The sequence below is a fragment of the Culex quinquefasciatus genome, chromosome 3 (genome assembly GCF_015732765.1).
Source record: "Culex quinquefasciatus strain JHB chromosome 3, VPISU_Cqui_1.0_pri_paternal, whole genome shotgun sequence".
In the NCBI taxonomy this organism is placed as follows: Eukaryota; Metazoa; Arthropoda; class Insecta; order Diptera; family Culicidae; genus Culex; species Culex quinquefasciatus.
The window spans coordinates 37,934,550-37,946,865 of NC_051863.1; the positions used below are offsets into that span (position 1 = coordinate 37,934,550).

At 35.9% G+C, this 12,316-nt stretch overlaps 1 protein-coding gene across 1 annotated transcript in view; it reads left to right on the forward strand.

The window, feature by feature from the left end:
* The window catches only part of LOC6046522 (synaptogenesis protein syg-2), a 587,979-nt gene that overhangs the window by 497,467 nt on the left and 78,196 nt on the right, over positions 1 to 12,316 (forward strand). The window lies entirely within an intron of this gene.

Sequence of the window (12,316 nt, forward strand, 5' to 3'; positions counted from 1 at the left end):
TGACATAAAGTACAGAAATGCTAAATTTGTACTTTAGGCATATGGTCTAACTGATCTCTTTCTGATTTGAAATGTAAAATAATATTTAAACTTATTGAAATTATGCATGTTTTTGCAACACTCTTACGAATTTAAGAATCATTTGAGATTTGTGCGAGTTATCGTTATTGTTGTCCTTTAAAATGAATAGTTACAGTCCAGACTCGATTATTTGAAGGCCTCCGATAAAATTAACATTGGATAATCGAATAACGAAATTTGTATTCTTTCCGTTGTCAGATTTTTGGCTGTCGCGCTTATGTATGACCCTAAAACTACCCTGATTTAGAATTTTTAAAGTCAGTGATGAAATATTGAAACAATGCATTTTGTACTTTAATAGGAAATCAACTATTCAATTTGGACTAAAATGGGGTCGCAGAACTCAAATTTGATGTACGATCTATTTGACTCGTTTGAAAGGTCGTTTCATTATCTATGTAACGATATATAACATGATGATATTCGGTTCGATTTATGGTCGTTTATCTAACATTCGGATATTTTATAATGTAGTAAGTTTTAAATTATAAATAGTATGAAAATCACAAAATACCGATTTTTTCGAAAATACTTAAATTTTGTCAAAAAAATCGTATTTTTTTAGAAATATACAAATGTTTACAATTTGCAACATGGGTATCAAACAAAGCGAAATTCGGTATGAGTTTTTCTTATATTATGGTTTTTTTTTTGAATACTAAAATTTTCAGTATTTTTTTGAAAGTACTTAAATTTTCATAATTTGCAATATCGGTATCAAATTATTTGAAATTTGCTTACTTTTTCACTGTTTGAGATTTTTGGAATACAATTATATTTTGTTCACAAATTCCTTATTTATTTAAAAGTAATCGAAATTCTATAATTCTCACTATGAGTTTCAATGTATAATTGTGTCTGCTTTTTAAAAGTTTAAGAGGTTGCTTAAACAAAGTATTCAAAAATTGAACCTAACATTTTTTAGTGCCTGAATTGAATGTTTCCTTGATATCCGTTTTCGGTTTTTTTCAGACAGACTTTTAAGAAAAGGAATGCATGAAAGATTTTAATTCCGGTTGATACCCATGTTTCAAATTTTAAATTTTGAGTACTTTCTCTTTCTAAAAACTCTTACACAGTAAAAATGCATGCAAAATGCCAAATCGTTTGATGCCCTTATTGCAATTTATGAAAATTTGAGTGCACTCTAAAATACGGTATTTTGTGATTTTTCTGTATTAACACTTTAAAACATACCATATTATCAAAAAAAAAGTTTTTGAGAGAAAGTTTTGAAAATTCAACATAATTTAGTTGGATTAAATCAATTTTAGAAATATAATAGGATGGAGAAATTAACAGATCACATACCCCACAAAGACTGGTGGTACAAAATCCACTAGAAGTCTCCAAACCATTCGCAATTGGAAGTTTAATTTACTGCCTAAACTGTGTAGAGATAACTTGTTGGCTTCACATTTATTTGCTGTCCCACCTCCGCCTGGCCGATTCTCCGGTCTAACATGAGTGGGAATCTTCCCCGGGGAGAAACTTTTGCTTCCGTTTCGTCCGAGAAGTTCAGCCCCGCTGGTGGTGGACAATAAATAGATCGCCAACTTCACGGTAGGAAGTGCCATATTAGCACTGATGTAAGTCGTTTGAACAAAATTTGTTTGTGTACTGTACTTAAACTCTATTGTTTCTTATAAAATAATTATGATTAACGAATAATCATAAAATTCAAATCTAAAACAAATGAAATTCCAGCTTAAACAAATGCACAAACCAACCTAGAATTTTCCTCCGTGCCCGAGCCACAAAACCACTAGCAGACGGAGTTTCAAATTGAATGCGTTGCGGTCAGTTTCGTTCAATTAGGGGACCTCTTCGGTTTGGTCAACCTCCTCCCCAGCAGCACCCACTCTGCGAACGCGCAAAACTATGTGGCGCTCAGACCGACTGTCTGCGCGGGGGCATCTACGTTTTATGCAAAGTTTCCACCGAGGAAAGCTTCGCTCTCATAATGTGGAACACCGTGACACAAGGTGCCATTAACTTGACAGATGGCGAAAAGTTCCCGGCTCTGTATGGACACCCGATAAGCTTAGAGATTTAGCGTGAGTGGGGGGGGGGAGGTTTCCCCTGAATAGTTTCTACAGAATGGACAAGATTGGAGCGGAGAGTTTTCCAATAAAACTTGGGGTTTGGTTTGAATGGGCGTTCACGGCAATCATCATAAATTTTCGCAGCTGGATTAACTAGAGTGTGGACAGTTACTTCATAATCTGATATTTGGTTGGCGTCTAACTTATCGAATTGTTGGGACTTAGTTAGTCCAAACAATGAGTACCAGAAACCGGTGATACATTGATAGCTTGGAGATTTAGTGAAAGCATTCTGGAAAGGGTTGGGGTTAGATTTCACCTCAAGCTCTTTTTTCTGTCTAAATGACTATGTAACGCAAACCTTCAAGTGGCCAGACCTACAACATTGCGTTTACTGCAGAGATGATTCTGTGAACGGAACACATTTCACAGAACCTGCAGGGGAGGAAGAATGCGTGGACATTAGGGTTATTGTTAGGATTATTGTTCCACTTGCAAGTCCCAAATTTGATACGTTTAACGAGTAAATTGCACATATGACCAATTTGGTAGACACACATACACACATACACAAAACCAGAAACGATCCAACCCCTCCCAAACGGCCATAAATAACCATAATCCTGCGGGATAAGTCATAAATTGTGACGACCAAATAATAAAAAAGCAGTGTTTCGATCGTGTTCACAGAATTATTTCCTCCCCCCAAACCTCATTGTCAACCCGAACTAATTTGACAATGTAGCCTCTACACACACACTCACCCATTCCATCGAGTGTTTCGCGGTTAATCTAGCCCAACAAATTCGAAAAACGGTCGTTCGCAACAATTGCGCGAACGGCCAATCCTTCAACCATCAACCCGAAAGCTGCCAGAGGCCGCGGGGTTTGTTATGTATGTTTCGATCCAGGCGGGCCGGCCTCTAAGCCCAATTTACGAGCCACAAATGGTGCCCGTCAAAATGTGGTTCAGTTGTGCGTGCATTTTATTTATTTCATTCTTTCGATTGAACTGCAATTTTGTTTGAACATTGATGGGCGAATTTGTGGTGCCAAGTAAATATGATTTCCAAGCACTAAACTTTAATTTTTATTGAATTTTAATTTAAAGTTGTAAACAAAAAAAAATGGTTATTATAGCACATAAAACATCTTAAAAAAACAATATGAACTTTATGAAAAAATATCTCGAAAAAAAAACCTTTTTAGCAGTTGGTGTTTTGAAAGACAAAATTGCAATAGAACATTATAAAACAAATGAGTAAGGAGTAATTCTCCCAAGAACGTAAAAATGTTGTGCAAATATTTTCCAGTACTCACGAGATTTTGACTTTTTTGTGATAAGTGACAGAACACCCCGATCAGACGGAAATAACTTGGGAATAAAATTAAAAAAATAGAGGTATTCTTCCATAACAAAAAATGAAATTCCAAAGTTTTCTTGGCTTTCAACCAATACCAGACCAATAACAAATTTTGTTGTGATAACATAAACTGTTATTAAACTCTTATGCAAAAATGGACTTTGCAAGAATATTCCATAACACTTTTTGTTATTTTACAGCATTTGTTATTGAAATGGCATGAATCTGGTTATTACCGTCTGCCCGGGACTCCACTCCACTATGGTACATTGGGTGGCCAAGTTTCAAAAAAGTGACCTTCTCCAAATATTTTTTGGTATTTTTTTCTCGAAAGTAAACATTCTAACTAAGAAAAATCCAAATTTTCAAAGCTCTAAGTTTGTTCATTACGGAGATACGCAAGCTGAAAGTCAAAAAATGGAGTAAAAAACAAGCGTTTTTCGTAAAAAAGGCTGATTGTTTAATTTTAACATAGCTCAGCCATTTTAAATGTTTTATTAGGACAAATATACATCGTTGGAAAGGTAATGAGATAAGCTTTGAGACTATTAATAGATAAAATGTTGTTTCCAAACCAAAAACTGAAGTTTTCATCGAATAATTGGAGCATTTTTTTGACAAATCATATTTTTTTGTGTTTGTTAATCGAGTACTTTTTTTGCTAACCGATGCTAAACATGAAACTAAGATCACTTGGGCATCGTCGCTTCAAAAATCAATACCTGGTTTCAAGAAGTTCGAAATGACTTTACTGGAATTTTCTGTTGCCTACATTTAAAATTGAGTACCTTAGTCAAAATAAGGTATTCGTACCGAAGTTTCTCAAGCGAAACTGGAGAATCTCAGTTTGATACCGAAAAAAGTATTCAGCAAAATGTTGACTTAGCATGATGAATTTCTGCGATCAATCCATGAAACTGATCCACATTTAAGTTCTAGGTTGGTTAGTACAAAATATCATAAAAAGTACCTTTAACATATCCTGAAGCTGTCACAAACTCTATAATCAAATGAATTTTAAGAATATGGTTTGTATTTTATCGTTTTACTTCATAATTAATATTGTGGATAAAAGTAATTTTTCTGTTATTTGATTTAATAATTAAAATATTCGCAATTTATGCCCATAAGGGTGGGAGGGGGCTCAAGTTATACGGCATGGACTCACAAAAGAAACACACAACAGGAAATAATAAATATTTGACTTAAAATGAATTTATTACGCTTAACAAAAATTTGTTGGTGGGGAGGAGGAGAGGGGGTGAAAGAAAGAGGAGGGAGGGGTTGTGTCCTTAAAGTGGGGTGGGAGCTTATCCATAATTTAATAATATAAACTTGCAATATAATATATATGCAATTCTGTTTCACTTGCAAATGTATGAAAAGACTATTTATTATAAACAATCAACTGAGCATGAGCATGAGCATGAGAGACCACCCATGGTTGTCCTTCTCCGTTGCTGAACAGAACCGTAATATCCTTTCAGCACTACTGATCATAGGCTTCGACTATCAAGTGGTATTTCCCTTATCAACAGCATGTATGAATGCGCTGAAAAGATAAAACACCATGATTTCCAAAACAAGATCAGTTGCGAATAGGTAACAGTCATTGGCCACCAACGGCGCCCGCCATGTCATTTTGTAGATCTCGATTCTTTAAGGGACGGGAATGTTAGTTAGCGCAGGTTGCTACTAGGGCAGCTGATTTACTCTGTGCTTACACCCCACGAGCGCCAGGAACCTGAAAACTTGTTAGTAGGATAGGGTGTTTGGTCAGGATTCATCATAGAAGATGATGATGCGACCCAAAATCATAGTTTTTGTTGAAAGGTATTGTATTTTATTCTCAAGGCAAACAATCGGATGCTGCGGATGAGACATTTCCCGTTTAAATGTTGTTAAATTTTTAATGAAATTGTTTAATCTTAGACAGCCGGCTGTGGAAAGATAAAACCAAATAATATTTATTTATAAAATGAGGTGTTAAACGCAATGCTGCAATGATAGCGTAGCTTGATTTTAATTATCATTTTGTTCATGAATTTGTTACGGAATAGACGCAATGAACTCAACCATCAAGTGCCTTCCGATCTTCTTTCTGTTAGCTAGATAAGATATTGATTTTCGTTGCCTCTCGAGCTACGATGCTTTGGAGAGGTCTTAACACACAAACAACCGGCGTCGAGCCCTCCGAGCTACGGAGATATGGGAAGGTATTTTCAACACAAAAAAGACTCGCGTACCACACGACGTTCTTGATGAATCAAAATAATGTTGTAACGCGATAAACCTAGCGAACTCGGATCGTTTTTATCGAAAACTATATAAAGAGAACAAAAAAACTCATCGGCCAACGAACGCGAGAACTAAAAAAATAATAATTAAAAAGAAAAAAAAAAGAAAAAGAAGACCAATCACCCCATGCACACAAACAGCGACACAAAAGAGACAAAAATAACACAAAAAACAGGACTGCACGTCCTCATAGGTACTGCACTAATGATCATTGAACTCACTTGATTGTTCAAAAATAAAATCGAATTGATTTAAAGTAATTGCCAAAGTGTAGAAACAATTTAAACCGTTAATAGTTTGCGACGGCCCGAACACAACGTTGTCAATTTTTAAAGGTAGAAATAAATAAAACAAAACAAAAAAATACCAGGAACATAAAAAAATAGGATTCACTAAGAAAAGGCCTATATCTCCCACACATACTTAAAAAAATCAAGTTAACACGCAACATGGTACGAAATCACCAAATGATTTCCTTACTCCCACACTTGCCCTGCAAGCATACATTCAAAATCCCGCACCCACTCTCCCTCTCCCAACCTCTCCATCTCACACACAATCAAACACTCAAGCACACTGACTCACACAAAAGAAACGCGCGAACCGATCACCCGCCACACTACTTGTCCGCCGAAAAAGCGCGTTTTCTACTCCCGTATGTGTCCACTCTCTACTGAAGAAGTCACCAACACCGATGCAGAGTTATCGCCAAATAGAGTTATCTAAGCCCGATCTCACGCACACTAGCACGCCATTTGTTATGCTGCAGGGTACAAAATTTAACTTCAATCTTTTTCGTGTACGTACACGCGATACATGCGCACGAAGATAACTCTATGAGTACAAACACTCCTAATCCCTCTCGAAACACAACTCACGCACACTTCTGGCATACAAAATCATACACAAACATCCAACAAAGAACGGACTCACCGGATTCAAGAAATTTGACGGCTGCCGCTGATATCCTGACCACTTTCTCCTCTTCATGGCCAGCATTTCTCAAACGCCGGAATCCCGTCGGGGCACCAGCACATTCCATGAAGCTCCGTTTTCTCGGTTCTCCAAAAACAGCAGGAGACTGGAACGAGTCGTCTTTGCACCAAAGTGAGCACTTCCGGGCCGGTTGTGCCGCAGCGACCCACTCAACATAATGCCACCGGAAGGCCACACACACCGAAAGCAAGATGCCAACTTATTCCCACACAAAAAAACACTCGCAACGATTAAAAACTTTTTGCGGCAGTAACTTTTAATTTTACCGAAAAAACGCACCCCGATTCGTGAACGCAAATCGAAATTAAAACCGACAAATTTCTTCAGTGTAAAAAAAGAAAACGGCTAACATCTCTTGCCACATTACTCACACACACAAACACAGCACACACCTGTCATCTCTCACCAGAACCACTCAAGGAGAGTTGCAAAACCTACAACACAAAACAGAACGCTCTCACCCGGGTTACGGCTTGGTATGCAGTCTCTCGATCGCTGCCGCTCCTCCCCTCCGAATGACAGGGTGGCGTCGTCCAGCACCTCACACCATCGCTGGTCAGCCGCATTCCTCTCATGCTGTCAGCAACGCATCTCCCCACCAGTGTGCGTTTGAAAGCGCGGATTTTCCCGTCATTCAGCGTGAAGCGATGAGGTACCGCGCTACATTCGCCCTCCCCACAACATCCGCTTGTGCGCCTGCATTCATTCATGCCACTGACACACATCAATACACTGACAGCCGTGAAATGAACTCAAAGAGCAAGGAGGACTGGAGCAGTCAATCTTTTTCTCAGCTCTCTCTTTCCGATTCGGCCCAGTTCACTGCAGCGCACTAACACACACAAACGCCCGTAACGCAGAAAAGATGCCATCGAATTGCAAAAATGCCGGAACGATTTGCCACAAAACGGAAGATTTCATAGACTCCATGGCCGGAAATCGGACAAACACTGCCACCACAATACTGTCCGGAGGAAGCCGAACGGAGTAAACTTGACCAGCAAACCAAATCGCACAAAAAACACTAATAAAATCACCCTCTTGGAAGACGCAAAAAGGAACGAACCGGACACGACAAAGGCCACGAGTGGACCATCTATTTATTATAAACAATCAACTATTGAAAAACATGAAAAGTCATAAAAATCGACGTATATCATTTCAATACCATACAATTACCTAAATTTGTATCAAAAAAACATTTAAAAAGCAAAAAAATAATTTGGCCGCCTGTTTGTATGGAGATGGCCCATAATGCACTCGTCTCCTCCACGACACCCTGATTTTGACATTTTGCTTTCGTTCGTTTCACACACAAACGAATAAGTGCTACGCAATGTCACTCACACAGTCACTGAACACCCTCTAGAAATACATTCGTTCTCTGAGAGCGGTCGTTTGACATTCAACCGCGATACCAATCATCTCTCCCATGATCGCATTCAAATGACTTCTGTCACCACACTGCAAACAGAAAAGAGAGAGAGAGAGAGAGAGAGAGAGACGAAAAATGAGAGAAAGAGAAAGAGCACGTGGTCTCGTTCGGGTGGCTGCTGGAGTGGTGCTCATTTTTCGTTTGTATGCACAAAATTTTTGCCGCTGATTCATGATTTTTTGAAAAATAGAGATATTATTAGAAAATTTTTAGACTTCAATTTTTTATATTAAAACAAATTTGGAATCGAAAAGTACTTATTTCAAAAAAAGCTATTTAAAGTTAAATTTAATCTGATTTTTTTTTGTTTTTCGACTTTTTTAAATCCATTTTTCAACCAATTATTGATGTTTTAAAAGCATTGGATACAAGAACTTTTAAATTAAAAAAAAATGGGTAGGATGTTTGACTTGTTCAATGTGACTTTTCCAATGTTTTTAAAAATTTATTTTTTTGGGTCAGCTTTGGCTATGTTTTTTACTAACATTTCCTATATTTTAAGTAAATAAAAGTATGCAGTAATTTTTGTAGTGTCTCAGACTATGCCTCTACGCATTTTTGTTATGATAATGGTGGCTATAGCAAAAAATGTGGATAACAAGCAAACATTTGAAAAAGTGACTTTAAAACATGAAAAAATCGATAGCAGGTGGTAGAATACTACAAAAAAACACAAACAAAAACTTATCATGATAAATGAGCAATTCCATGCCAAATAGGGAATCGGTTGTACCCGACCCTCTCCGATTTCAATGAAACTTTGTAGACATGTTATCCTTCGCTTATATAAGCCATTTTTGTGTATATGGAGCCAGTTCCACTCGATAATGACATTTGAGAAGGGCGTAAGTGTTTTAAATATTTTTGTTATTCGGAATTTAAATATTTCTGTATCTCGAAGCCGTTGCATCGTATCAAAAAGTGGTCAAAGACAAACTTGTAGGAAATTTGACGGGCTTTTCGATAAAAATATACTGAAAGAAAAAAACACCCAACTTTTATGAGATTTTTGATTTTTAAGTTTAAAAGTCAAATTTGAGGGGGAGCCCACGATTTTTTTTCGTTCAAAATTTTTGTGAAGATAGCCTAAGATGTTACAAAAAGACTCACGAAAAATGCAGGATGGAGCAACTCACCTAAAAAAATACAAAAATCATTTACTGAAACTGTTTTTTTGAAAAGTGCTCTAAACGTCAAAATTTTCAAAAACCGAATACGAGAATCGATTCTCCAGACAATTTTACATAAAAGTCTCCATATTGACCATTGTCCTAAGTCCAATCCTTGTGAAGTTACAGCGGTTTTAAAAATAAAAATGTAGAAAAAATAGGTTTTTTTATGGTTTTTGGCAATTTCTATATGACAGACTTGATTTTTCAGTCTCGAAAATATTTTTACCGGAAAGCTCGTCCAATTTCCCATAAGTTTGTCTTTGACCACATTTCAATTGGATGTATGGGCTTACAGATATAAGCTAATTTACTATCCAGGTTACTATACTACACTGAAAAAATATTATGTTTTCAATTATGTGCAATGTAATTAGTTTATATCTGCAAGCTCATACATCCAATTTAAATGTTGACAAAGACAAACTTATGGGAAATTTGACGAGCTTTCCGGTAAAAAATATTTACGAGACTGAAAAATCAAGTCTGTCATATAGAAATTGCCAAAAACCATCAAAAAACCTATTTTTTCAACATTTTTATTTTTAAAACCGCTGTAACTTTACAAGGATTGGGGTGAAAGAAAGAGGAGGGAGGGGTTGTGTCCTTAAAGTGGGGTGGGAGCTTATCCATAATTTAATAATATAAACTTGCAATATAATATATATGCAATTCTGTTTCACTTGCAAATGTATGAAAAGACTATTTATTATAAACAATCAACTATTGAAAAACATGAAAAGTCATAAAATCGACGTATATCATTTCAATACCATACAATTACCTAAATTTGTATCAAAAACATTTAAAAAGCAAAAAATAATTTGGCCGCCTGTTTGTATGGAGATGGCCCATAATGCACTCGTCTCCTCCACGACACCCTGATTTTGACATTTTGCTTTCGTTCGTTTCACACACAAACGAATAAGTGCTACGCAATGTCACTCACACAGTCACTGAACACCCTCTAGAAATACATTCGTTCTCTGAGAGCGGTCGTTTGACATTCAACCGCGATACCAATCATCTCTCCCATGATCGCATTCAAATGACTTCTGTCACCACACTGCAAACAGAAAAGAGAGAGAGAGAGAGAGAGAGAGAGAGACGAAAAATGAGAGAAAGAGAAAGAGCACGTGGTCTCGTTCGGGTGGCTGCTGGAGTGGTGCTCATTTTTCGTTTGTATGCACAAAATTTTTGCCGCTGATTCATGATTTTTTGAAAAATAGAGATATTATTAGAAAATTTTTAGACTTCAATTTTTTATATTAAAACAAATTTGGAATCGAAAAGTACTTATTTCAAAAAAAGCTATTTAAAGTTAAATTTAATCTGATTTTTTTTTGTTTTTCGACTTTTTTTAAATCCATTTTTCAACCAATTATTGATGTTTTAAAAGCATTGGATACAAGAACTTTTAAATTAAAAAAAAATGGGTAGGATGTTTGACTTGTTCAATGTGACTTTTCCAATGTTTTTAAAAATTTATTTTTGGGTCAGCTTTGGCTATGTTTTTACTAACATTTCCTATATTTTAAGTAAATAAAAGTATGCAGTAATTTTTGTAGTGTCTCAGACTATGCCTCTACGCATTTTTGTTATGATAATGGTGGCTATAGCAAAAAATGTGGATAACAAGCAAACATTTGAAAAAGTGACTTTAAAACATGAAAAATCGATAGCAGGTGGTAGAATACTACAAAAACACAAACAAAAACTTATCATGATAAATGAGCAATTCCATGCCAAATAGGGAATCGTTGTACCCGACCCTCTCCGATTTCAATGAAACTTTGTAGACATGTTATCCTTCGCTTATATAAGCCATTTTTGTGTATATGGAGCCAGTTCCACTCGATAATGACATTTGAGAAGGGCGTAAGTGTTTTAAATATTTTGTTATTCGGAATTTAAATATTTCTGTATCTCGAAGCCGTTGCATCGTATCAAAAGTGGTCAAAGACAAACTTGTAGGAAATTTGACGGGCTTTTCGATAAAAATATACTGAAAGAAAAACACCCAACTTTTATGAGATTTTTGATTTTAAGTTTAAAAGTCAAATTTGAGGAGCCCACGATTTTTTCGTTCAAAATTTTTGTGAAGATAGCCTAAGATGTTACAAAAGACTCACGAAAAATGCAGGATGGAGCAACTCACCTAAAAAATACAAAAATCATTTACTGAAACTGTTTTTTGAAAAGTGCTCTAAACGTCAAAATTTTCAAAACCGAATACGAGAATCGATTCTCCAGACAATTTTACATAAAGTCTCCATATTGACCATTGTCCTAAGTCCAATCCTTGTGAAGTTACAGCGGTTTTAAAAATAAAAATGTAGAAAAATAGGTTTTTATGGTTTTGGCAATTTCTATATGACAGACTTGATTTTCAGTCTCGAAAATATTTTTACCGGAAAGCTCGTCCAATTTCCCATAAGTTTGTCTTTGACCACATTTCAATTGGATGTATGGGCTTACAGATATAAGCTAATTTACTATCCAGGTTACTATACTACACTGAAAAAATATTATGTTTTCAATTATGTGCAATGTAATTAGTTTATATCTGCAAGCTCATACATCCAATTTAAATGTTGACAAAGACAAACTTATGGGAAATTTGACGAGCTTTCCGGTAAAAAATATTTACGAGACTGAAAAATCAAGTCTGTCATATAGAAATTGCCAAAAACCATCAAAAAACCTATTTTTTCAACATTTTTATTTTTAAAACCGCTGTAACTTTACAAGGATTGGACTTAGGACAATGGTCAATATGGAGACTTTTATGTAAAATTGTCTGAAGAATCGATTCCGTATTCGGTTTTGAAAATTTTGACGTTTAGAGCACTTTTCAAAAACAGTTTCAGTAAATGATTTTGTATTTGTTTAGGTGAGTTGCTCCATCCTGCATTTTTCGTGAGTCTT